Source organism: Fopius arisanus, unplaced genomic scaffold, assembly GCF_000806365.1.
Source record: "Fopius arisanus strain USDA-PBARC FA_bdor unplaced genomic scaffold, ASM80636v1 scaffold00084, whole genome shotgun sequence".
NCBI lineage: Eukaryota > Metazoa > Arthropoda > Insecta > Hymenoptera > Braconidae > Fopius > Fopius arisanus.
This window is the reverse complement of record NW_011887823.1, coordinates 263,351-269,003: the sequence shown is the minus strand read 5'-3', so window position 1 is coordinate 269,003 and position 5,653 is coordinate 263,351.

The window sequence follows — 5,653 nt, the reverse complement described above, 5'->3', positions numbered from 1 at the left end:
AACATTTTCAGACGTTCTATTGGCGGTGAATTTTTTCTTCTATGTTACCTCAATAATCATAATTGCAACAACAACAGTAAATTAATTCATGATTTTCACATTTTATCTTCAAAATTATTATGACTAGAAACTAATAATAAGATTAATATTTTTTTTTCATTTTTTATTGTGTCTGAGGAATAATTTTAAAGTCCATACTTCTCTCTCTCTCTCTCTCTCTCTCATTGAGATTGAAGCGTGAGCACGTACGTGTTGTATAAACACACAAGACTCAGCCTCTTCGATGCGCAGTGAATCGTCTTCGAAATGGAATAAATATTCCACCTCAGTCTCCAAAAGATGATACGGGGCAAGATAACAAGTCTAATTGTTTGAAATTATCTTTCTTTTTTGGTTTTTACATCGAACGCTTATGACGCAGAACAAAAAGAAATTAATTGGTCCTTTTGTAACTGAATGTTTCCAATATAATTGAAATGGAACATCAAGTATTTTATTCAAATAGATAACAATTAATTAATGATAATAGAACAGACGTGAATCAATTTAATTTTTTAATAAAATTTCCTGAGGCTCAGTGAATGTCGAATGCCTTGCGTGTTTGCCGATGAGCACGTACGCGTCGCATAAACATTGGTTGTGACCTCGCTGGGATCATGACATAGTGATGGAAAAGTTCATGTGAACAAGTGCCAAAGTCATTCACCTCATCAGCTGAGATGGTGGAGATCGAATAAATTGAGAGTTGCATGGATAAGAATTTATTGGAAAGTTGGTGTAAAGAATTTCTCAGAGAAAATTTGACCGTTACCAATGTAAGCGCTTTTCTAGAAATCAATAATGCTTCCCAAGAATAAAATTTCAGATGAAACGAAATTTGGATAGACTGGTGGAGGGGACGTTCACAGGAAGATCGTCTTGGTCCACAATCCTCAATTGCAGATAGTCTATTGACTGCATCACGATTGGCACGTAAATAACCTGGGCAGGTGTTTCAATGATCTTAGATACAGGTGGAATGCTTGGGAAGAATTCGTGAATGGTATGCACACGTCGATTGTTAATGTAGACTTCTGCAGTTAGATTACGCTCAATACGTAGAGAGTTCACATGAATGATGTTTGGAAGTGTAGACGATTCGTAGAATGTTAAATGGGCTAGAATGTGTCCTGGAAAACCCAGGAGTTTCCAAATGGAGTACAACGGTATGAAATTTATCACCACATCCTTGGATACTTCAATCACCGTCTTGACCGTCTGACCATTTGCCCGTAAAGTAAAGGGTCTTCCGCAGACTGATAATTGATCTTTCAAAAAATTTGCAATATCAGTAATTTCATAGTTTCCAGTTGGCATAGTCAATTTTATCACCAATCCGTCTTTTTCAATGAAAAATTTATTACATCCTTCGTCGATATTAGGAATTGAATTGTAGGTGAGAAATCGGACAAGCCCCACACTATACAATTTCTGTGATGATAATTCAATGGGCGGAAAATAGAATGCTTCTAGTGTAGAAGATCGACCCGACAAGGTCAAGGTGAATGAATCACTCATGATAGGCAACGCTCAACTGATATAATTATGAGTTTTTTTAGTTTTATATCAATTCACCAGCGAGAAATTTCGATAAATGTCCGCAGATGATAGTATTATAGACTTGATAATTTTTCGGATTATATTTCGCAACACTACCGCCACCGAAGTAATTAATCAACTCTTGAGGTAGACGCAAATTCCCATAGCTGTCAAAGTAGATAACTTCATGATTCTTCTTTTTATATGCAACCCAATGAGTGCCGGAGCCATCTTTATCATAAAGATTGACTATAGCTGATTCACATTTCCAGGGTCCACCTCGAGGCAACGCATTTCTCATAGAAACTCAGCGAAAATAGGGAATTTTCATGATGCCGATATACTTCATCAAATCACCATCAGTGAGAGCTCGGTGCGGTAGTTTTACAAGTTTTTTGGATTAAAATGCAAACCCAAGCCAGACTTGAAGGGTTTTAAGTATATTCCATTGCCGAGAGCGATGGATTCCATGGTGCGATTGTGACGTTTACTCTCTTCCAATTCGTTTCTGGCGTGTTTAGAAGTGTTGATAGCTTTGACTATACCAGCAGCTTCACCCCCTAGAGCAGGGCCCGGCAACCTGGGCTCATTAGGCTCACGCGGCTCCCGAGCTTCGTTAGTCAGAGCTGGGAGAGGGACCTCATCCACTTAACAAAACTACCTGCTCTAATTCGATATCTCTCTCTGCTTGAGCTCTGGTTCGACCGATACCGGCAGAGGGTCACCATGCGATCGAGCGGGAATTTTGATTTTCCATCAATTTGAATTATAAATATAATTTTTTTTATTCGAAATAGGCAGCAATATGAGGAAAAATTATTTTTTCGATGTTTTCATGATGAGGAATCTGCCTTAACAATTATTTTGTCTCCAGACGATATTTGCAGCAATGAAACAAATAAAATAAAATATTTAAAAAAACAAATGAAATAAAATACGCAACGAAACTCTCGGGAAATATCTGATTAATTTTCAAGGTCGAGGGGGACTTAGCTGGATTTTTTTTTCATTCCAATTTCAAGCAATTAAATGTGTGGCATTTCATATGGTAACAGTAAAACGGTTTTATTAGGAAATCTCAATTTTCAATTTTTTTTCAATTTGTTGATCAATAATGTCCAAGGATTCTCCTCCAAATCTGCTCATGTCGAGGTAAAGTCTTTGAGCTTGATTTTTTCGAATGACAGTTTTGGGGTTTGAAACGCGTACCAATTGTTTATTGGATATTGTCATTGCTTAGCAACAAACGAGGAAATATTCGAAAAATATCCCAAGTAAAACCGTTTTACTTGTACCACGTGACGGAAAATGCCAGAATTTGATTGGTTGAAATTGGGATGAAAAAAACCATCAGGAATATAATATAAAATATAATAGAATCTTCCAAAAATAACAGTGGCGAATTTTTATTTGCTCTAATTTCTTTTTTTGATATTTGATATTTGTCGGACCGCGTGTCTTGTGCTGGAGACTCGAGATTGGCAAAAGTGTATGACGTGCAATCATGATTATTTTTCGGTATTTCATCAAAACCCGTGCCCGCGGTGGCTTTCAAAGACCGGATCTCATTCTGGCGCGCTAATGAATGTAATGGAAAATGTTCGTCATACCCGGCGTGTTGTCCGAAATAGTGCCTTTTGAGATTTGAAGTTTTCAAGCAACGGAGCTGCTGCGAACACAATAAACAAATGGCTATCTCACCAAATTTTGAGCACATATACAGGTGTTCCCACTCGGCTTTGAAATTATCAAGACGTAGCTCCTTCGCGGGGGGTTCCATGTTTTAGCCATGAAAAATTAAATTTTAAACGTTAAACCACACAAGTTTAATTCACAGACTTCACTTTCACGAGTTGAGCGCAAGTCGTGCAACTTCAGCAACAAGTAGATTGTTCTTCGCTTGCTCAGAACAAGCTGATCACAAATTGTTAAAATTTAAGTTTCAATGCAAAAGAGCCTTCGCTCCCACAACCCCCGCTTTCCAAATAACAATTGTTATTGCTAAACTAATTACGCCATTGGCTGCAGGAGCCCCGGAGGGAGGGGAGATCGAATCACGATCAGTAAGGGTAGGTAGGTACCCCATTCCTACCTGACCTCACCGCACCCACCCCCTAGCACTCTTATGATGCAGGTATGCACGTGCCAAGTTCTAATTGAAATTCGTTCCAATTTGACATTGCTCGGGTGCATTTTTATTAGTCCAATTCTAATATTTGGATTTCCAAGAAACCCACTTTCAATATATTATAGTGCATCATAAAAAAAGTCCAATTCCAACATTTAGATTTTCAGGAAATCCACCTTTAGTATATGACAGTGCATCTAAAAAACCGCTTGTCCCATTGAGCATTACCATTCATCGCAAATCTAGGGCATATTTGTCATTTATTATGGGCTATCTCAGTTCTGTGCATTGCTAGTTTCTTCTCAGAATTCTTATTTTTATATCTCTTTATTCTTATTCATTTCCTCAGCAAGGACTATCACAACCATTGCTCATAATATAATAATTAAGTCGTAAAATAATTCGTGGACAAATAATGGTATAAGACTTACACCACTATTCATCCACGAATTGTTTGCTTCATATTATTGGATACAGTTACCGCTCCAGCTCAGGAATGGACAAATATTTTATTTTATTTGTTTCCTTGCTGCAAATATCGTCTGGAGACAAAATAATTGTCAAGGCAGTTTCCTCATCATGAAAACATCAAAAATATAATTTTTCCTCATATTGCTGCCTATTTCGAATAAAAACAATTATATTTATAATTCAAATTGATGGAAAATCAAAATTCCCGCTCGATCGCACGGTGGCCCTCTGCCGGTATCGGTCGAACCAGAGCTCAAGCAGAGAGAGATATCGAATTAGAGCAGGTAGTTTTGTTAAGTGGATGAGGCCCCTCTCCCAACTCTGACTAACGAAGATCGGGAGCCGCGTGAGCCTAATGAGCCCAGGTTGCCGGGCCCTGCCCTAGAGCACCTGTTGCACTGTGTCCGGCAAATAGTGGAATTGCAAATGCTGGTAAAATTCTACCGATTTTAGCTGGGATGGGGAGGAGTCGAGGCGTAGGCTTCAGTTTTTCCTCCCTCCAGCATTTTTAACTGCCTGACGTGCACCTTTAAGTGCACTTTTCACAGCATCGGGTCCAGGCTGCATGGAACCTCTGGCTGCTCGTTTAATCTGTCACAGTGGTATCTTCTTCTTCACACTTCCTCCTCTTCATTTCTTCCCACCACCACTACAGCTGGAAGTTTTTCTCCTTTTCTTCGCACCAGCACTAATGTTTAGCCCCATACCGAATTGATGTCTCATCTTTATGAGGTTACTCACACTCCAAGAAGCCGCCTTCTCACCAACAGTAGCGTCTTTAGCAAAAACCCGGTGCAGAGCTTTATCTCCCAAAATTCTATCAGCGGCGTGTCTAGCTGACAAATTTTCTCTATTTTTCGAATATGCTATATCGTGCTCTTCACACGCTTTATCCAATGGAATTATCCCAGGATCAGCCCGTGTTAATCGTCTAGCCAACTTAGTACCCGGTCCACAATACTGGTAGCCCGGTATATGCAATTCAATGGGTAACTTGTTGATGATATCGTTGACGATTCCTTTACCCTTCCGCGTTCTAAGACGTTTGCACACCACCCTGGTCTTGCACAGACTGAAGTGCAAGTTTATAAATGTCATGTATTTATGGAGCTTGCTAGCAGTTGTCAAGATGGAGTTCAAGCAGCAAAGTTCGAACCTGCCAGTGATGAATTTCGATAAGATAACAGAGAAGAAGAAAGATAAGCAAAAGAATCGTCACGGCCCACTTTTACCCAATACCGTACGTGCAATTATCTGTGGACCCTCAAACTGTGGTAAAACGAATGCCGTTGTTGCGGCCTACGGGCGGCTGGACGATCGGTTATTCTCTCAAGAGGGTGACCCCCAAAACTGAATTGACCGCGACCAGTTACGTCTAAACGGAGGCCAAAGTTAAATGGGCTCGTATTGTGTGGGATAAAACACTGAAGTGTACCATGCTAGGTTACGCAGGAATTCTGATTAGTGAGAGAATCG